The sequence below is a fragment of the Stenella coeruleoalba genome (genome assembly GCF_951394435.1).
Source record: "Stenella coeruleoalba genome assembly, chromosome: 4".
NCBI lineage: Eukaryota > Metazoa > Chordata > Mammalia > Artiodactyla > Delphinidae > Stenella > Stenella coeruleoalba.
Genome location: NC_137149.1, coordinates 88,590,223 through 88,612,596, shown reverse-complemented (window position 1 = coordinate 88,612,596; position 22,374 = coordinate 88,590,223). Strand labels below are relative to the sequence as shown.

General features: G+C 43.8%; 1 long non-coding RNA gene across 50 annotated transcripts in view; it reads right to left on the bottom strand.

Annotated features, from left to right (window-relative positions):
• Window positions 1-22,374, bottom strand: part of LOC307185334 — a 3,778,167-nt gene that overhangs the window by 1,697,650 nt on the left and 2,058,143 nt on the right. The window contains exon 5 of one of the 50 annotated variants that reach the window (XR_013827970.1): window positions 15,493-15,574. The exons of the other annotated variants lie outside the window; for them this stretch is intronic. This is a non-coding gene — a long non-coding RNA (uncharacterized lncRNA). The remainder of the gene's footprint in view (window positions 1-15,492; window positions 15,575-22,374) is intronic. 50 annotated transcript variants of the gene reach the window in all.

Here is a 22,374-nt window from a genome sequence, read left to right as displayed (position 1 = left end):
GAATAGACAAGAGCTACTCCTTGCTCAACGAAATGGACTCAACACCGCATATTAAACGCCTAAGAATGTACCTGACTAGTAAGTATCTTAAAACCTATGGATTGCTATGTCTCCAAAAGAGAATCAAGCGTGTGTACAGGAGCATAAACGCAGCAGTGATAGGATTGGAGAGGTTCGGTGAGCAATTAAGACCCTTTGAAGTCATATTGCATGGTACCCATTACACGGGTCTCAACTCTCCAGGTTTAACGTATTCTTCCTTCAGCTAAAACATGCATGTGGAACCCAGAGTATGATCAACCATGTGAACGGGAGACGTGTTCAAATATGTCTCAGTTTTCCTCCCCTGGTACTCGGGTGCAACATTGCAGACGCTTTACTAACACTCTCCCGACTTGGAGAGTCAGTCCCTTTAACCTCCTGTTTGGCCCAGTTTGCAATTTCTGCGGAAGATGAACAGGAATAGCGAGAACCAATGAGAGGCTAGCTGGAGGTGTCTGGACGGGCAAATTTAACTCTCATTTCCCACCAGGAAGAGGAATTAAACAAAGGCTCAGCGTGCCGTGCCGGAACCAGATTAGGGCCTGAAGCCATCCTGCGGTGTTGCGGCCAGGTCACAAGAAAGCGAGTTGAAGAAAGGAGCTCAGGGGCACTGTAATTCACAAACCTGCAGAGTTATAAATGACAGCTATCGTCCAAAAATAGACTGAAGTAAGGCTGCCAAGAGGACTTGAAAGCGGGGCAGAATTGCAGGAAACCAATTTCAGGAGGTAGACTGGAATTGCATTGAAAGCATAGGAAAAGAGGCAGAATGTCCACAATGATGCACTTGGCCAAAAAGGGCATATGCGTTTTTTCCTGAATATATTCAGGAAAAAACGCATACGCCCTTTTTGGCCAAACAAGCAAGCTTGCAAAGGAAATCTGCACTACAATGAAGTCTCACTTCCCCCCGGTCAAAAGGGCCATCTGAAAAAAGTGTAAAATCCAGAAAGGCAGGACAGGCCATGGAGAACTGGGAGCCTTGTTATGCTGATGGGCGGGATGTAAATTGCCAACAGACACTCCGGAGAAGTGTATGGTGTTTCCTGAAACATCTAAAAAACAAATCAACAGAGCCTAGGGCACTTCCACTTATGGTCCTATAGCTTAGGGAAATTAAAATAAAAAAGACACAGCCACCCCAAAGTTTGGGACGCCTCTCTTTACAAGAACCTCGTTTACAGTACCAGTTCAACATCGCAGAAAGTGAAAAATGGATAAAGAAGTTGTGGTATTTACTTACAAAGCAATATCACTCAGCAATGAAATCTATGTCATCAGGCCCTTAGCATCACAATGAGTGGATTCAGGTATGATGATTGTAACTGAAATAAGTCACACAGAAAAAGAAACATCATAAGATATCAGTAATACACGGAATGTAAACTTGGCTACACAGGAACTGAATTACAGAACAGAACAGGGTCTCAAATTTAGAAAACCAACTTATGCTTGCTTAAGGGTAAAGGTGACTTGGGGTGCTTCATAAAACCAGAGATTGAAATGAGCAGAGATAAAGTTCCTTAAGTCAAATATGGAATAGACAAGAGCTACTCCGTGCTCAACGAAATGGACTCAACACCGCATATTAAACGCCTAAGAATGTACCTGACTTGTAAGTATCGTAAAACCTATGGATTGCAATGTCTCCAAAAGAGAATCAAGCATGTGTACAGGGGCATAAACGCAGCAGTGATAGGATTGGAGAGGATCGGTGAGCAAATGAAGACCCTTTGAAGTCATATTGCATGGTACCCATTACACGGGTCTCAACTCTCCAGGTTTAAGGTATTCTTCCTTCAGCTAAATCATGCATGTGGAACCCAAGTATGATCAACCATGTGAACGGGAGACGTGTTCAAATATGTCTCAGTTTTCCTCCCCTGGTACTCGGGTGCAACATTCCAGATGCTTTACTAACACTCTCCCCACTTGGATAGTCAGCGCCTTTAACCTCCTGTTTGGCCCAGTTTGCAATTTCTGCGGAAGATGAACAGGAATAGCGAGAACCAAGGAGAGGCTAGCTGGAGGTGTCTGGATGGGCAAATTTAACTCTCATTTCCCACCAGGAAGAGGAATTAACCAAAGGCTCAGCGTGCCGTGCCGGAACCAGATTAGGGCCTGAAGTCATCCTGCGGTGTTGCGGCCAGCTCAAAAGAAAGCGAGTTGAAGAAAGGAGCTCAGGGGCACTGTAATTCACAAACCTGCAGAGTTATAAATGACAGCTATCGTCCAAAAATAGACTGAAGTAAGGCTGCCAAGAGGACTTGAAAGCGGGGCAGAATTGCAGGAAACCGATTTCAGGAGGTAGACTGGAATTGCATTGAAAGCATAGGAAAAGAGGCAGAACGTCCACAATGATGCACTTGGCCAAAAAGGGCGTATGCGTTTTTTCCTGAATATATTCAGGAAAAAACGCATACGCCCTTTTTGGCCAACCAAGCAAGCTTGCAAAGGAAATCTGCACTACAATGAAGTCTCACTTCCCCCCGGTAAAAAGGGCCATCTGAAAAAAGTGTAAAATCCAGAAAGGCAGGACAGGCCATGGAGAACTGGGAGCCTTGTTATGCTGATGGGCGGGATGTAAATTGCCAACAACCACTCGGGAGAAGTGTATGGTGTTTCCTGAAGCATCTAAAAAACAAAGCAACAGAGCCTAGGGCACTGCCACTTATGGTCCTATAGCTTAGGGAAATTAAAATCAAAAAGACACAGCCACCCCAAAGTTTGGGACGCCTCTGTTTACAAGAACCTCGTTTACAGTACAAGTTCAACATCGCAGAAAGTGAAAAATGGATAAAGAAGTTGTGGTATTTACTTACAAAGCAATATCACTCTGCAATGAAATCTATGTCATCAGGCCCTTAGCAGCACAATGAGTGGATTCAGGTAAGATGATTCTAACTGAAATAAGTCACACAGAAAAAGAAACATCATAAGATATCACTAATACACGGAATGTAAACTTGGCTACACAGGAACTGAATTACAGAACAGAACAGGGTCTCAAATTTACAAAACCAACTTATGCTTGCTTAAGGGTAAAGGTGAGTTGGGGTGCTGCATAAAACCAGAGATTGAAATGAGCACAGATAAAGTTCCTTAAGCCAAATATGGAATACACAAGAGCTACTCCTTGCTCAACGAAATGGACTCAACACCCCATATTAAACGCCTAAGAATGTACCTGACTAGTAAGTATCTTAAAACCTATGGATTGCTATGTCTCCAAAAGAGAATCAAGCGTGTGTACAGGAGCATAAACGCAGCAGTGATAGGATTGGAGAGGTTCGGTGAGCAATTAAGACCCTTTGAAGTCATATTGCATGGTACCCATTACACGGGTCTCAACTCTCCAGGTTTAACGTATTCTTCCTTCAGCTAAAACATGCATGTGGAACCCAGAGTATGATCAACCATGTGAACGGGAGACGTGTTCAAATATGTCTCAGTTTTCCTCCCCTGGTACTCGGGTGCAACATTGCAGACGCTTTACTAACACTCTCCCGACTTGGAGAGTCAGTCCCTTTAACCTCCTGTTTGGCCCAGTTTGCAATTTCTGCGGAAGATGAACAGGAATAGCGAGAACCAATGAGAGGCTAGCTGGAGGTGTCTGGACGGGCAAATTTAACTCTCATTTCCCACCAGGAAGAGGAATTAAACAAAGGCTCAGCGTGCCGTGCCGGAACCAGATTAGGGCCTGAAGCCATCCTGCGGTGTTGCGGCCAGGTCACAAGAAAGCGAGTTGAAGAAAGGAGCTCAGGGGCACTGTAATTCACAAACCTGCAGAGTTATAAATGACAGCTATCGTCCAAAAATAGACTGAAGTAAGGCTGCCAAGAGGACTTGAAAGCGGGGCAGAATTGCAGGAAACCGATTTCAGGAGGTAGACTGGAATTGCATTGAAAGCATAGGAAAAGAGGCAGAACGTCCACAATGATGCACTTTGCCAAAAGGGCATATGCGTTTTTTCCTGAATATATTCAGGAAAAAACGCATACGCCCTTTTTGGCCAACCAAGCAAGCTTGCAAAGGAAATCTGCACTACAATGAAGTCTCACTTCCCCCCGGTCAAAAGGGCCATCTGAAAAAAGTGCAAAATCCAGAAAGGCAACAGGCCATGGAGAACTGGGAGCCTTGTTATGCTGATGGGCGGGATGTAAATTGCCAACAGACACTCGGGAGAAGTGTATGGTGTTTCCTGAAACATCTAAAAAACAAAGCAACAGAGCCTAGGGCACTTCCACTTATGGTCCTATAGCTTAGGGAAATTAAAATCAAAAAGACACAGCCACCCCAAAGTTTCGAACGGCTCTGTTTACAAGAACCTCGTTTACAGTACAAGTTCAACATCGCAGAAAGTGAAAAATGGATAAAGAAGTTGTGGTATTTACTTACAAAGCAATATCACTCAGCAATGAAATCTGTGTCATCAGGCCCTTAGCAGCACAATGAATGGATTCAGGTATGATGATTCTAACTGAAATAAGTCACACAGAAAAAGAAACATCATAAGATATCAGTAATACACGGAATGGAAACTTGGCTACACAGGAACTGAATTACAGAACAGAAGAGGGTCTCAAATTTAGAAAACCAACTTATGCATGCTTAAGGGTAAAGGTGAGTTGGGGTGCTGCATAAAACCAGAGATTGAAATGAGCACAGATAAAGTTCCTTAAGCCAAATATGGAATAGACAAGAGCTACTCCTTGCTCAACGAAATGGACTCAACACCGCATTTTAAACGTCTAAGAATGTACCTGACTAGTAAGTATCTTAAAACCTATGGATTGCTATGTCTCCGAAAGAGAATCAAGCATGTGTACAGGGGCATAAACGCAGCAGTGATAGGATTGGAGAGGTTCGGTGAGCAAATGAAGACCCTTTGAAGTGATATTGCATGGTACCCATTCCACGGGTTTCAAATACCCAGGTTTAAGGTATTCTTCCTTCAGCTAAAACATGCATGTGGAACCCAGAGTATGATAAACCATGTGATCGGGAGACGTGTTCAAATATGTCTCAGTTTTCGTACCCTGGTACTCGGGTGCAACATTCCAGACGCTTTACTAACACTCTCCCGACCTAGAGAGTCAGTCCCTTTAACCTCCTGTTTGGCCCAGTTTGCAATTTCTCCGGTAGATGAACAGGAATAGCGAGAACCAATGAGAGGCTAGCTGGAGGTGTCTGGACGGGCAAATTTAACTCTCATTTCCCACCAGGAAGAGGAATTAACCAAAGGCTCAGTGTGCCGTGCCCGAACCAGATTAGGGCCTGAAGCCATCCTGCGGTGTTGCGGCCAGCTCACAAGAAAGTGAGTTCAAGAAAAGAGCTCAGGGGCACTGTAATTCACAAACCTGCAGAGTTATAAATGACAGCTATCGTCCAAAAATAGACTGAAGTAAGGCTGCCAAGAGGACTTGAAAGCGGGGCAGAATTGCAGGAAACCGATTTCAGGAGGTAGACTGGAATTGCATTGAAAGCATAGGAAAAGAGGCAGAACGTCCACAATGATGCACCTGGCCAAAAAGGGCGTATGCGTTTTTTCCTGAATATATTCAGGAAAAAACGCATACGCCCTTTTTGGCCAAACAAGCAAGCTTGCAAAGGAAATGTGCACTACAATGAAGTCTCACTTCCCCCCGGTCCAAAGGGCTATCTGAAAAAAGTGTAAAATCCAGAAAGGCAGGACAGGCCATGGAGAACTGGGAGCCTTGTTATGCTGATGGGCGGGATGTAAATTGCCAACATCCACTAGGGAGAAGTGTATGGAGTTTCCTGAAACATCTAAAAAACAAAGCAACAGAACCTAGGGCACTTCCACTTATGGTCCTATAGCTTAGGGAAATTAAAATCAAAAAGACACAGCCACCCCAAAGTTTGGAACGGCTCTGTTTACAAGAACCTTGTTTACAGTACAAGTTCAACATCACAGAAAGTGAAAAATGGATAAAGAAGTTGTGGTATTTACTTACAAAGCAATATCACTCAGCAATGAAATCTGTGTCATCAGGCCCTTAGCAGCACAATGAGTGGATTCAGGTATGATGATTCTAACTGAAATAAGTCACACAGAAAAAGAAACATCATAAGATATCAGTAATACACGGAATGGAAACTTGGCTACACAGGAACTGAATTACAGAACAGAACAGGGTCTCAAATTTAGAAAACCCACTTATGCTTGCATAAGGGTAAAGGTGAGTTGGGGTGCTGCATAAAACCAGAGATTGAAATGAGCACAGATAAAGTTCCTTAAGCCAAATATGGAATAGACAAGAGCTACTCCTTGCTCAACGAAATGGACTCAACACCACATATTAAACGCCTAAGAATGTACCTGACTAGTAAGTATCTTAAAACCTATGGATTGCTATGTCTCCGAAAGAGAATCAAGCATGTGTACAGGGGCATAAACGCAGCAGTGATAGGATTGGAGAGGTTCGGTGAGCAAATGAAGACCCTTTGAAGTCATATTGCATGGTACCCATTCCACGGGTTTCAACTACCCAGGTTTTAGGTATTCTTCCTTCAGCTAAAACATGCATGTGGAACCCAGAGTATGATCAACCATGTGATCGGGAGACGTGTTCAAATATGTCTCAGTTTTCCTCCCCTGGTACTCGGGTGCAACATTCCAGACGCTTTACTAACACTCTCCCCACTTGGAGAGTCAGCCCCTTTAACCTCCTGTTTGGCCCAGTTTGCAATTTCTGTGGAAGATGAACAGGAATAGCGAGAACCAATGAGAGGCTAGCTGGAGGTGTCTGGACGGGCAAATTTAACTCTCATTTCCCACCAGGAGGAGGAAATAACCAAAGGCTCAGCATGGCGTACCGGAACCAGATTAGGGCCTGAAGCCATCCTGCGGTGTTGCGGCCAGCTCAAAAGAAAGCGAGTTGAAGAAAGGAGCTCAGGGGCACTGTAATTCACAAACCTGCAGAGTTATAAATGACAGCTATCGTCCAAAAATAGACTGAAGTAAGGCTGCCAAGAGGAATTGAAAGCGGGGCAGAATTGCAGGAAACCGATTTCAGGAGGTAGACTGGAATTGCATTGAAAGCATAGGAAAAGAGGCAGAACGTCCACAATGATGCACTTGGCCAAAAAGGGCGTATGCGTTTTTTCCTGAATATATTCAGGAAAAAACGCATACGCCCTTTTTGGCCAACCAAGCAAGCTTGCAAAGGAAATCTGCACTACAATGAAGTCTCACTTCCCCCCGGTCTAAAGGGCCATCTGAAAAAAGTGTAAAATCCAGAAAGGCAGGACAGGCCATGGAGAACTGGGAGCCTTGTTATGCTGATGGGCGGGATGTAAATTGCCAACAACCACTCGGGAGAAGTGTATGGTGTTTCCTGAAACATCTAAAAAACAAAGCAACAGAACCTAGGGCACTTCCACTTATGGTCCTATAGCTTAGGGAAATTAAAATCAAAAAGACACAGCCACCCCAAAGTTTCGAACGGCTCTGTTTACAAGAACCTCGTTTACAGTACAAGTTCAACATCGCAGAAAGTGAAAAATGGATAAAGAAGTTGTGGTATTTACTTACAAAGCAATATCACTCAGCAATGAAATCTGTGTCATCAGGCCCTTAGCAGCACAATGAATGGATTCAGGTATGATGATTCTAACTGAAATAAGTCACACAGAAAAAGAAACATCATAAGATATCAGTAATACACGGAATGGAAACTTGGCTACACAGGAACTGAATTACAGAACAGAACAGGGTCTCAAATTTAGAAAACCAACTTATGCTTGCTTAAGGGTAAAGGTGAGTTGGGGTGCTGCATAAAACCAGAGATTGAAATGAGCACAGATAAAGTTCCTTAAGCCAAATATGGAATAGACAAGAGCTACTCCTTGCTCAACGAAATGGACTCAACACCCCATATTAAACGCCTAAGAATGTACCTGACTAGTAAGTATCTTAAAACTTATGGATTGTTATGTCTCCGAAAGAGAATCAAGCATGTGTACAGGGGCATAAACGCAGCAGTGATAGGATTGGAGAGGTTCGGTGAGCAAATGAAGACCCTTTGAAGTCATATTGCATGGTACCCATTCCACGGGTTTCAACTACCCAGGTTTAAGGTATTCTTCCTTCAGCTAAAACATTCATGTGGAACCTAGAGTATGATGAACCATGTGATCGGGAGACGTGTTAAAATATGTCTCAGTTTTCGTACCCTGGTACTCGGGTGCAACATGCCAGACGCTTTACTAACACTCTCCCGACTTGGAGAGTCAGTCCCTTTAACCTCCTGTTTGGCCCAGTTTGCAATTTCTGCGGAAGATGAACAGGAATAGCGAGAACCAAGGAGAGGCTAGCTGGAGGTGTCTGGACGGGCAAATTGAACTCTCATTTCCCACCAGGAAGAGGAATTAACCAAAGGCTCAGCGTGCCGTGCCAGAACCAGATTAGGGCCTGAAGTCATCCTGCGGTTTTGCGGCCAGCTCAAAAGAAAGCGAGTTGAAGAAAGGAGCTCAGGGGCACTGTAATTCACAAACCTGCAGAGTTATAAATGACAGCTATCGTCCAAAAATAGACTGAAGTAAGGCTGCCAAGAGGACTTGAAAGCGGGGCAGAATTGCAGGAAACCGATTTCAGGAGGTAGACTGGAATTGCATTGAAAGCATAGGAAAAGAGGCAGAACGTCCACAATGATGCACTTGGCCAAAAAGGGCGTATGCGTTTTTTCCTGAATATATTCAGGCAAAAACGCATACGCCCTTTTTGGCCAACCAAGCAAGCTTGCAAAGGAAATCTGCACTACAATGAAGTCTCACTTCCCCCCGGTCAAAAGGGCCATCTGAAAAAAGTGTAAAATCCAGAAAGGCAGGACAGGCCATGGAGAACTGGGAGCCTTGTTATGCTGATGGGCGGGATGTAAATTGCCAACAGACACTCGGGAGAAGTGTATGGTGTTTCCTGAAACATCTAAAAAACAAAGCAACAGAGACTAGGGCACTGCCACTTATGGTCCTATAGCTTAGGGAAATTAAAATCAAAAAGACACAGCCATCCCAAAGTTTGGGACGCCTCTGTTTACAAGAACCTCGTTTACAGTACAAGTTCAACATCGCAGAAAGTGAAAAATGGATAAAGAAGTTGTGGTATTTACTTACAAAGCAATATCACTCAGCAATGAAATCTATGTAATCAGGCCCTTAGCAGCACAATGAGTGGATTCAGGTAAGATGATTCTAACTGAAATAAGTCACACAGAAAAAGAAACATCATAAGATATCACTAATGCACGGAATGTAAACTTGGCTACACAGGAACTGAATTACAGAACAGAACAGGGTCTCAAATTTAGAAAACCAACTTATGCTTGCTTAAGGGGAAAGGTGAGTTGGGGTGCTGCATAAAACCAGAGATTGAAATGAGCACAGATAAAGTTCCTTAAGCCAAATATGGAATAGACAAGAGCTACTCCTTGCTCAACGAAATGGACTCAACACCCCATATTAAACGCCTAAGAATGTACCTGACTAGTAAGTATCTTAAAACCTATGGATTGCTATGTCTCCAAAAGAGAATCAAGCGTGTGTACAGGAGCATAAACGCAGCAGTGATAGGATTGGAGAGGTTCGGTGAGCAATTAAGACCCTTTGAAGTCATATTGCATGGTACCCATTACACGGGTCTCAACTCTCCAGGTTTAACGTATTCTTCCTTCAGCTAAAACATGCATGTGGAACCCAGAGTATGATCAACCATGTGAACGGGAGACGTGTTCAAATATGTCTCAGTTTTCCTCCCCTGGTACTCGGGTGCAACATTGCAGACGCTTTACTAACACTCTCCCGACTTGGAGAGTCAGTCCCTTTAACCTCCTGTTTGGCCCAGTTTGCAATTTCTGCGGAAGATGAACAGGAATAGCGAGAACCAATGAGAGGCTAGCTGGAGGTGTCTGGACGGGCAAATTTAACTCTCATTTCCCACCAGGAAGAGGAATTAAACAAAGGCTCAGCGTGCCGTGCCAGAACCAGATTAGGGCCTGAAGCCATCCTGCGGTGTTGCGGCCAGGTCACAAGAAAGCGAGTTGAAGAAAGGAGCTCAGGGGCACTGTAATTCACAAACCTGCAGAGTTATAAATGACAGCTATCGTCCAAAAATAGACTGAAGTAAGGCTGCCAAGAGGACTTGAAAGCGGGGCAGAATTGCAGGAAACCGATTTCAGGAGGTAGACTGGAATTGCATTGAAAGCATAGGAAAAGAGGCAGAACGTCCACAATGATGCACTTTGCCAAAAGGGCATATGCGTTTTTTCCTGAATATATTCAGGAAAAAACGCATACGCCCTTTTTGGCCAACCAAGCAAGCTTGCAAAGGAAATCTGCACTACAATGAAGTCTCACTTCCCCCCGGTCAAAAGGGCCATCTGAAAAAAGTGCAAAATCCAGAAAGGCAACAGGCCATGGAGAACTGGGAGCCTTGTTATGCTGATGGGCGGGATGTAAATTGCCAACAGACACTCGGGAGAAGTGTATGGTGTTTCCTGAAACATCTAAAAAACAAAGCAACAGAGCCTAGGGCACTTCCACTTATGGTCCTATAGCTTAGGGAAATTAAAATCAAAAAGACACAGCCACCCCAAAGTTTCGAACGGCTCTGTTTACAAGAACCTCGTTTACAGTACAAGTTCAACATCGCAGAAAGTGAAAAATGGATAAAGAAGTTGTGGTATTTACTTACAAAGCAATATCACTCAGCAATGAAATCTGTGTCATCAGGCCCTTAGCAGCACAATGAATGGATTCAGGTATGATGATTCTAACTGAAATAAGTCACACAGAAAAAGAAACATCATAAGATATCAGTAATACACGGAATGGAAACTTGGCTACACAGGAACTGAATTACAGAACAGAAGAGGGTCTCAAATTTAGAAAAGCAACTTATGCTTGCTTAAGGGTAAAGGTGAGTTGGGGTGCTGCATAAAACCAGAGATTGAAATGAGCACAGATAAAGTTCCTTAAGCCAAATATGGAATAGACAAGAGCTACTCCTTGCTCAACGAAATGGACTCAACACCGCATTTTAAACGTCTAAGAATGTACCTGACTAGTAAGTATCTTAAAACCTATGGATTGCTATGTCTCCGAAAGAGAATCAAGCATGTGTACAGGGGCATAAACGCAGCAGTGATAGGATTGGAGAGGTTCGGTGAGCAAATGAAGACCCTTTGAAGTGATATTGCATGGTACCCATTCCACGGGTTTCAAGTACCCAGGTTTAAGGTATTCTTCCTTCAGCTAAAACATGCATGTGGAACCCAGAGTATGATCAACCATGTGATCGGGAGACGTGTTCAAATATGTCTCAGTTTTCGTACCCTGGTACTCGGGTGCAACATTCCAGACGCTTTACTAACACTCTCCCGACCTAGAGAGTCAGTCCCTTTAACCTCCTGTTTGGCCCAGTTTGCAATTTCTGCGGAAGATGAACAGGAATAGCGAGAACCAATGAGAGACTAGCTGGAGGTGTCTGGACGGGCAAATTTAACTCTCATTTCCCACCAGGAAGAGGAATTAACCAAAGGCTCAGTGTGCCGTGCCCGAACCAGATTAGGGCCTGAAGCCATCCTGCGGTGTTGCGGCCAGCTCACAAGAAAGTGAGTTGAAGAAAAGAGCTCAGGGGCACTGTAATTCACAAACCTGCAGAGTTATAAATGACAGCTATCGTCCAAAAATAGACTGAAGTAAGGCTGCCAAGAGGACTTGAAAGCGGGGCAGAATTGCAGGAAACCGATTTCAGGAGGTAGACTGGAATTGCATTGAAAGCATAGGAAAAGAGGCAGAACGTCCACAATGATGCACCTGGCCAAAAAGGGCGTATGCGTTTTTTCCTGAATATATTCAGGAAAAAACGCATACGCCCTTTTTGGCCAAACAAGCAAGCTTGCAAAGGAAATGTGCACTACAATGAAGTCTCACTTCCCCCCGGTCCAAAGGGCTATCTGAAAAAAGTGTAAAATCCAGAAAGGCAGGACAGGCCATGGAGAACTGGGAGCCTTGTTATGCTGATGGGCGGGATGTAAATTGCCAACAACCACTCGGGAGAAGTGTATGGAGTTTCCTGAAACATCTAAAAAACAAAGCAACAGAACCTAGGGCACTTCCACTTATGGTCCTATAGCTTAGGGAAATTAAAATCAAAAAGACACAGCCACCCCAAAGTTTGGAACGGCTCTGTTTACAAGAACCTTGTTTACAGTACAAGTTCAACATCACAGAAAGTGAAAAATGGATAAAGAAGTTGTGGTATTTACTTACAAAGCAATATCACTCAGCAATGAAATCTGTGTCATCAGGCCCTTAGCAGCACAATGAGTGGATTCAGGTATGATGATTCTAACTGAAATAAGTCACACAGAAAAAGAAACATCATAAGATATCAGTAATACACGGAATGGAAACTTGGCTACACAGGAACTGAATTACAGAACAGAACAGGGTCTCAAATTTAGAAAACCCACTTATGCTTGCATAAGGGTAAAGGTGAGTTGGGGTGCTGCATAAAACCAGAGATTGAAATGAGCACAGATAAAGTTCCTTAAGCCAAATATGGAATAGACAAGAGCTACTCCTTGCTCAACGAAATGGACTCAACACCACATATTAAACGCCTAAGAATGTACCTGACTAGTAAGTATCTTAAAACCTATGGATTGCTATGTCTCCGAAAGAGAATCAAGCATGTGTACAGGGGCATAAACGCAGCAGTGATAGGATTGGAGAGGTTCGGTGAGCAAATGAAGACCCTTTGAAGTCATATTGCATGGTACCCATTCCACGGGTTTCAACTACCCAGGTTTTAGGTATTCTTCCTTCAGCTAAAACATGCATGTGGAACCCAGAGTATGATCAACCATGTGATCGGGAGACGTGTTCAAATATGTCTCAGTTTTCCTCCCCTGGTACTCGGGTGCAACATTCCAGACGCTTTACTAACACTCTCCCCACTTGGAGAGTCAGCCCCTTTAACCTCCTGTTTGGCCCAGTTTGCAATTTCTGTGGAAGATGAACAGGAATAGCGAGAACCAATGAGAGGCTAGCTGGAGGTGTCTGGACTGGCAAATTTAACTCTCATTTCCCACCAGGAGGAGGAAATAACCAAAGGCTCAGCGTGGCGTACCGGAACCAGATTAGGGCCTGAAGCCATCCTGCGGTGTTGCGGCCAGCTCAAAAGAAAGCGAGTTGAAGAAAGGAGCTCAGGGGCACTGTAATTCACAAACCTGCAGAGTTATAAATGACAGCTATCGTCCAAAAATAGACTGAAGTAAGGCTGCCAAGAGGAATTGAAAGCGGGGCAGAATTGCAGGAAACCGATTTCAGGAAGTAGACTGGAATTGCATTGAAAGCATAGGAAAAGAGGCAGAACGTCCACAATGATGCACTTGGCCAAAAAGGGCGTATGCGTTTTTTCCTGAATATATTCAGGAAAAAACGCATACGCCCTTTTTGGCCAACCAAGCAAGCTTGCAAAGGAAATCTGCACTACAATGAAGTCTCACTTCCCCCCGGTCTAAAGGGCCATCTGAAAAAAGTGTAAAATCCAGAAAGGCAGGACAGGCCATGGAGAACTGGGAGCCTTGTTATGCTGATGGGCGGGATGTAAATTGCCAACAACCACTCGGGAGAAGTGTATGGTGTTTCCTGAAACATCTAAAAAACAAAGCAACAGAACCTAGGGCACTTCCACTTATGGTCCTATAGCTTAGGGAAATTAAAATCAAAAAGACACAGCCACCCCAAAGTTTCGAACGGCTCTGTTTACAAGAACCTCGTTTACAGTACAAGTTCAACATCGCAGAAAGTGAAAAATGGATAAAGAAGTTGTGGTATTTACTTACAAAGCAATATCACTCAGCAATGAAATCTGTGTCATCAGGCCCTTAGCAGCACAATGAATGGATTCAGGTATGATGATTCTAACTGACATAAGTCACACAGAAAAAGAAACATCATAAGATATCAGTAATACACGGAATGGAAACTTGGCTACACAGGAACTGAATTACAGAACAGAACAGGGTCTCAAATTTAGAAAACCAACTTATGCTTGCTTAAGGGTAAAGGTGAGTTGGGGTGCTGCATAAAACCAGAGATTGAAATGAGCACAGATAAAGTTCCTTAAGCCAAATATGGAATAGACAAGAGCTACTCCTTGCTCAACGAAATGGACTCAACACCGCATATTAAACGTCTAAGAATGTACCTGACTAGTAAGTATCTTAAAACCTATGGATTGCTATGTCTCCGAAAGAGAATCAAGCATGTGTACAGGGGCATAAACGCAGCAGTGATAGGATTGGAGAGGTTTGGTGAGCAAATGAAGACCCTTTGAAGTCATATTGCATGGTACCCATTCCACGGGTTTCAACTACCCAGGTTTAAGGTATTCTTACTTCAGCTAAAACATGCATGTGGAACCTAGAGTATGATCAACCATGTGATCGGGAGACGTGTTCAAATATGTCTCAGTTTTCGTACCCTGGTACTCGGGTGCAACATTCCAGACGCTTTACTCACACTCTCCCGACTTGGAGAGTCAGTCCCTTTAACCTCCTGTTTGGCCCAGTTTGCAATTTCTGCGGAAGATGAACAGGAATAGCGAGAACCAAGGAGAGGCTAGCTGGAGGTGTCTGGACGGGCAAATTTAACTCTCATTTCCCACCAGGAAGAGGAATTAACCAAAGGCTCAGCGTGCCGTGCCAGAACCAGATTAGGGCCTGAAGTCATCCTGCGGTGTTGCGGCCAGCTCAAAAGAAAGCGAGTTGAAGAAAGGAGCTCAGGGGCACTGTAATTCACAAACCTGCAGAGTTATAAATGAGAGCTATCGTCCAAAAATAGACTGAAGTAAGGCTGCCAAGAGGACTTGAAAGCGGGGCAGAATTGCAGGAAACCGATTTCAGGAGGTAGACTGGAATTGCATTGAAAGCATAGGAAAAGAGGCAGAACGTCCACAATGATGCACTTGGCCAAAAAGGGCGTATGCGTTTTTTCCTGAATATATTCAGGAAAAAACGCATACGCCCTTTTTGGCCAACCAAGCAAGCTTGCAAAGGAAATCTGCACTACAATGAAGTCTCACTTCCCCCCGGTCAAAAGGGCCATCTGAAAAAAGTGTAAAATCCAGAAAGGCAGGACAGGCCATGGAGAACTGGGAGCCTTGTTATGCTGATGGGCGGGATGTAAATTGCCAACAGACACTCGGGAGAAGTGTATGGTGTTTCCTGAAACATCTAAAAAACAAAGCAACAGAGACTAGGGCACAGCCACTTATGGTCCTATAGCTTAGGGAAATTAAAATCAAAAAGACACAGCCATCCCAAAGTTTGGGACGCCTCTGTTTACAAGAACCTCGTTTACAGTACAAGTTCAACATCGCAGAAAGTGAAAAATGGATAAAGAAGTTGTGGTATTTACTTACAAAGCAATATCACTCAGCAATGAAATCTATGTCATCAGGCCCTTAGCAGCACAATGAGTGGATTCAGGTAAGATGATTCTAACTGAAATAAGTCACACAGAAAAAGAAACATCATAAGATATCACTAATGCACGGAATGTAAACTTGGCTACACAGGAACTGAATTACAGAACAGAACAAGGTCTCAAATTTAGAAAACCAACTTATGCTTGCTTAAGGGGAAAGGTGAGTTGGGGTGCTGCATAAAAGCAGAGATTGAAATGAGCACAGATAAAGTTCCTTAAGCCAAATATGGAATAGACAAGAGCTACTCCTTGCTCAATGAAATGGACTCAAAACCCCATATTAAACGCCTAAGAATGTACCTGACTAGTAAGTATCTTAAAACCTATGGATTGCTATGTCTCCAAAAGAGAATCAAGCGTGTGTACAGGAGCATAAACGCAGCAGTGATAGGATTGGAGAGGTTCGGTGAGCAATGAAGACCCTTTGAAGTCATATTGCATGGTACCCATTACACGGGTCTCAACTCTCCAGGTTTAACGAATTCTTCCTTCAGCTAAAACATGCATGTGGAACCCAGAGTATGATCAACCATGTGAACGGGAGACGTGTTCAAATATGTCTCAGTTTTCCTACCCTGGTACTCGGGTACAACATTCCAGACGCTTTACTAACACTCTCCCGACTTGGAGAGTCAGCGCCTTTAACCTCCTGTTTGGCCCAGTTTGCAATTTCTGCGGAAGATGAACAGGAATAGCGAGAACCAATGAGAGACTAGCTGGAGGTGTCTGGACAGGCAAATTTAACTCTCATTTCCCACCAGGAAGAGGAAATAACCAAAGGCTCAGCGTGCCGTTCCGGAACCAGATTAGGGCCTGAAGCCATCCTGTGGTGTTGCGGCCAGGTCACAAGAAAGCGAGTTGAAGAAAGGAGCTCAGGGGCACTGTAATTCACAAACCTGCAGAGTTATAAATGACAGCTATCGTCCAAAAATAGACTGAAGTAAGGCTGCCAAGAGGACTTGAAAGCGGGGCAGAATTGCAGGAAACCGATTTCAGGAGGTAGACTGGAATTGCATTGAAAGCATAGGAAAAGAGGCAGAACGTCCACAATGATGCACTTGGCCAAAAAGGGCGTATGCGTTTTTTCCTGAATATATTCAGGAAAAAACGCATACGCCCTTTTTGGCCAACCAAGCAAGCTTGCAAAGGAAATCTGCACTACAATGAAGTCTCACTTCCCCCCGGTCAAAAGGGCCATCTGAAAAAAGTGTAAAATCCAGAAAGGCAGGACAGGCCATGGAGAACTGGGAGCCTTGTTATGCTGATGGGCGGGATGTAAATTGCCAACAGACACTTGGGAGAAGTGTATGGTGTTTCCTGAAACATCTAAAAAACAAAGCAACAGAGCCTAGGGCACTGCCACTTATGGTCCTATAGCTTAGGGAAATTAAAATCAAAAAGACACAGCCACCCCAAAGTTTGGGATGCCTCTGTTTACAAGAACCTCGTTTACAGTACAAGTTCAACATCGCAGAAAGTGAAAAATGGATAAAGAAGTTGTGGTATTTACTTACAAAGCAATATCACTCAGCAATGAAATCTATGTCATCAGGCCCTTAGCAGCACAATGAGTGGATTCAGGTATGATGATTCTAACTGAAATAAGTCACACAGAAAAAGAAACATCATAAGATATCAGTAATACACGGAATGTAAACTTGGCTACACAGGAACTGAATTACAGAACAGAACAGGGTCTCAAATTTAGAAAACCAACTTATGCTTGCTTAAGGGTAAAGGTGACTTGGGGTGCTTCATAAAACCAGAGATTGAAATGAGCAGAGATAAAGTTCCTTAAGTCAAATATGGAATAGACAAGAGCTACTCCGTGCTCAACGAAATGGACTCAACACCGCATATTAAACGCCTAAGAATGTACCTGACTTGTAAGTATCGTAAAACCTATGGATTGCAATGTCTCCAAAAGAGAATCAAGCATGTGTACAGGGGCATAAACGCAGCAGTGATAGGATTGGAGAGGATCGGTGAGCAAATGAAGACCCTTTGAAGTCATATTGCATGGTACCCATTACACGGGTCTCAACTCTCCAGGTTTAAGGTATTCTTCCTTCAGCTAAATCATGCATGTGGAACCCAAGTATGATCAACCATGTGAACGGGAGACGTGTTCAAATATGTCTCAGTTTTCCTCCCCTGGTACTCGGGTGCAACATTCCAGATGCTTTACTAACACTCTCCCCACTTGGATAGTCAGCGCCTTTAACCTCCTGTTTGGCCCAGTTTGCAATTTCTGCGGAAGATGAACAGGAATAGCGAGAACCAAGGAGAGGCTAGCTGGAGGTGTCTGGATGGGCAAATTTAACTCTCATTTCCCACCAGGAAGAGGAATTAACCAAAGGCTCAGCGTGCCGTGCCGGAACCAGATTAGGGCCTGAAGTCATCCTGCAGTGTTGCGGCCAGCTCAAAAGAAAGCGAGTTGAAGAAAGGAGCTCAGGGGCACTGTAATTCACAAACCTGCAGAGTTATAAATGACAGCTATCGTCCAAAAATAGACTGAAGTAAGGCTGCCAAGAGGACTTGAAAGCGGGGCAGAATTGCAGGAAACCGATTTCAGGAGGTAGACTGGAATTGCATTGAAAGCATAGGAAAAGAGGCAGAACGTCCACAATGATGCACTTGGCCAAAAAGGGCGTATGCGTTTTTTCCTGAATATATTCAGGCAAAAACGCATACGCCCTTTTTGGCCAACCAAGCAAGCTTGCAAAGGAAATCTGCACTACAATGAAGTCTCACTTCCCCCCGGTCAAAAGGGCCATCTGAAAAAAGTGTAAAATCCAGAAAGGCAGGACAGGCCATGGAGAACTGGGAGCCTTGTTATGCTGATGGGCGGGATGTAAATTGCCAACAACCACTCGGGAGAAGTGTATGGTGTTTCCTGAAGCATCTAAAAAACAAAGCAACAGAGCCTAGGGCACTGCCACTTATGGTCCTATAGCTTAGGGAAATTAAAATCAAAAAGACACAGCCACCCCAAAGTTTGGGACGCCTCTGTTTACAAGAACCTCGTTTACAGTACAAGTTCAACATCGCAGAAAGTGAAAAATGGATAAAGAAGTTGTGGTATTTACTTACAAAGCAATATCACTCTGCAATGAAATCTATGTCATCAGGCCCTTAGCAGCACAATGAGTGGATTCAGGTAAGATGATTCTAACTGAAATAAGTCACACAGAAAAAGAAACATCATAAGATATCACTAATACACGGAATGTAAACTTGGCTACACAGGAACTGAATTACAGAACAGAACAGGGTCTCAAATTTACAAAACCAACTTATGCTTGCTTAAGGGTAAAGGTGAGTTGGGGTGCTGCATAAAACCAGAGATTGAAATGAGCACAGATAAAGTTCCTTAAGCCAAATATGGAATACACAAGAGCTACTCCTTGCTCAACGAAATGGACTCAACACCCCATATTAAACGCCTAAGAATGTACCTGACTAGTAAGTATCTTAAAACCTATGGATTGCTATGTCTCCAAAAGAGAATCAAGCGTGTGTACAGGAGCATAAACGCAGCAGTGATAGGATTGGAGAGGTTCGGTGAGCAATTAAGACCCTTTGAAGTCATATTGCATGGTACCCATTACACGGGTCTCAACTCTCCAGGTTTAACGTATTCTTCCTTCAGCTAAAACATGCATGTGGAACCCAGAGTATGATCAACCATGTGAACGGGAGACGTGTTCAAATATGTCTCAGTTTTCCTCCCCTGGTACTCGGGTGCAACATTGCAGACGCTTTACTAACACTCTCCCGACTTGGAGAGTCAGTCCCTTTAACCTCCTGTTTGGCCCAGTTTGCAATTTCTGCGGAAGATGAACAGGAATAGCGAGAACCAATGAGAGGCTAGCTGGAGGTGTCTGGACGGGCAAATTTAACTCTCATTTCCCACCAGGAAGAGGAATTAAACAAAGGCTCAGCGTGCCGTGCCGGAACCAGATTAGGGCCTGAAGCCATCCTGCGGTGTTGCGGCCAGGTCACAAGAAAGCGAGTTGAAGAAAGGAGCTCAGGGGCACTGTAATTCACAAACCTGCAGAGTTATAAATGACAGCTATCGTCCAAAAATAGACTGAAGTAAGGCTGCCAAGAGGACTTGAAAGCGGGGCAGAATTGCAGGAAACCGATTTCAGGAGGTAGACTGGAATTGCATTGAAAGCATAGGAAAAGAGGCAGAACGTCCACAATGATGCACTTTGCCAAAAGGGCATATGCGTTTTTTCCTGAATATATTCAGGAAAAAACGCATACGCCCTTTTTGGCCAACCAAGCAAGCTTGCAAAGGAAATCTGCACTACAATGAAGTCTCACTTCCCCCCGGTCAAAAGGGCCATCTGAAAAAAGTGCAAAATCCAGAAAGGCAACAGGCCATGGAGAACTGGGAGCCTTGTTATGCTGATGGGCGGGATGTAAATTGCCAACAGACACTCGGGAGAAGTGTATGGTGTTTCCTGAAACATCTAAAAAACAAAGCAACAGAGCCTAGGGCACTTCCACTTATGGTCCTATAGCTTAGGGAAATTAAAATCAAAAAGACACAGCCACCCCAAAGTTTCGAACGGCTCTGTTTACAAGAACCTCGTTTACAGTACAAGTTCAACATCGCAGAAAGTGAAAAATGGATAAAGAAGTTGTGGTATTTACTTACAAAGCAATATCACTCAGCAATGAAATCTGTGTCATCAGGCCCTTAGCAGCACAATGAATGGATTCAGGTATGATGATTCTAACTGAAATAAGTCACACAGAAAAAGAAACATCATAAGATATCAGTAATACACGGAATGGAAACTTGGCTACACAGGAACTGAATTACAGAACAGAAGAGGGTCTCAAATTTAGAAAAGCAACTTATGCTTGCTTAAGGGTAAAGGTGAGTTGGGGTGCTGCATAAAACCAGAGATTGAAATGAGCACAGATAAAGTTCCTTAAGCCAAATATGGAATAGACAAGAGCTACTCCTTGCTCAACGAAATGGACTCAACACCGCATTTTAAACGTCTAAGAATGTACCTGACTAGTAAGTATCTTAAAACCTATGGATTGCTATGTCTCCGAAAGAGAATCAAGCATGTGTACAGGGGCATAAACGCAGCAGTGATAGGATTGGAGAGGTTCGGTGAGCAAATGAAGACCCTTTGAAGTGATATTGCATGGTACCCATTCCACGGGTTTCAAGTACCCAGGTTTAAGGTATTCTTCCTTCAGCTAAAACATGCATGTGGAACCCAGAGTATGATCAACCATGTGATCGGGAGACGTGTTCAAATATGTCTCAGTTTTCGTACCCTGGTACTCGGGTGCAACATTCCAGACGCTTTACTAACACTCTCCCGACCTAGAGAGTCAGTCCCTTTAACCTCCTGTTTGGCCCAGTTTGCAATTTCTGCGGAAGATGAACAGGAATAGCGAGAACCAATGAGAGACTAGCTGGAGGTGTCTGGACGGGCAAATTTAACTCTCATTTCCCACCAGGAAGAGGAATTAACCAAAGGCTCAGTGTGCCGTGCCCGAACCAGATTAGGGCCTGAAGCCATCCTGCGGTGTTGCGGCCAGCTCACAAGAAAGTGAGTTGAAGAAAAGAGCTCAGGGGCACTGTAATTCACAAACCTGCAGAGTTATAAATGACAGCTATCGTCCAAAAATAGACTGAAGTAAGGCTGCCAAGAGGACTTGAAAGCGGGGCAGAATTGCAGGAAACCGATTTCAGGAGGTAGACTGGAATTGCATTGAAAGCATAGGAAAAGAGGCAGAACGTCCACAATGATGCACCTGGCCAAAAAGGGCGTATGCGTTTTTTCCTGAATATATTCAGGAAAAAACGCATACGCCCTTTTTGGCCAAACAAGCAAGCTTGCAAAGGAAATGTGCACTACAATGAAGTCTCACTTCCCCCCGGTCCAAAGGGCTATCTGAAAAAAGTGTAAAATCCAGAAAGGCAGGACAGGCCATGGAGAACTGGGAGCCTTGTTATGCTGATGGGCGGGATGTAAATTGCCAACAACCACTCGGGAGAAGTGTATGGAGTTTCCTGAAACATCTAAAAAACAAAGCAACAGAACCTAGGGCACTTCCACTTATGGTCCTATAGCTTAGGGAAATTAAAATCAAAAAGACACAGCCACCCCAAAGTTTGGAACGGCTCTGTTTACAAGAACCTTGTTTACAGTACAAGTTCAACATCACAGAAAGTGAAAAATGGATAAAGAAGTTGTGGTATTTACTTACAAAGCAATATCACTCAGCAATGAAATCTGTGTCATCAGGCCCTTAGCAGCACAATGAGTGGATTCAGGTATGATGATTCTAACTGAAATAAGTCACACAGAAAAAGAAACATCATAAGATATCAGTAATACACGGAATGGAAACTTGGCTACACAGGAACTGAATTACAGAACAGAACAGGGTCTCAAATTTAGAAAACCCACTTATGCTTGCATAAGGGTAAAGGTGAGTTGGGGTGCTGCATAAAACCAGAGATTGAAATGAGCACAGATAAAGTTCCTTAAGCCAAATATGGAATAGACAAGAGCTACTCCTTGCTCAACGAAATGGACTCAACACCACATATTAAACGCCTAAGAATGTACCTGACTAGTAAGTATCTTAAAACCTATGGATTGCTATGTCTCCGAAAGAGAATCAAGCATGTGTACAGGGGCATAAACGCAGCAGTGATAGGATTGGAGAGGTTCGGTGAGCAAATGAAGACCCTTTGAAGTCATATTGCATGGTACCCATTCCACGGGTTTCAACTACCCAGGTTTTAGGTATTCTTCCTTCAGCTAA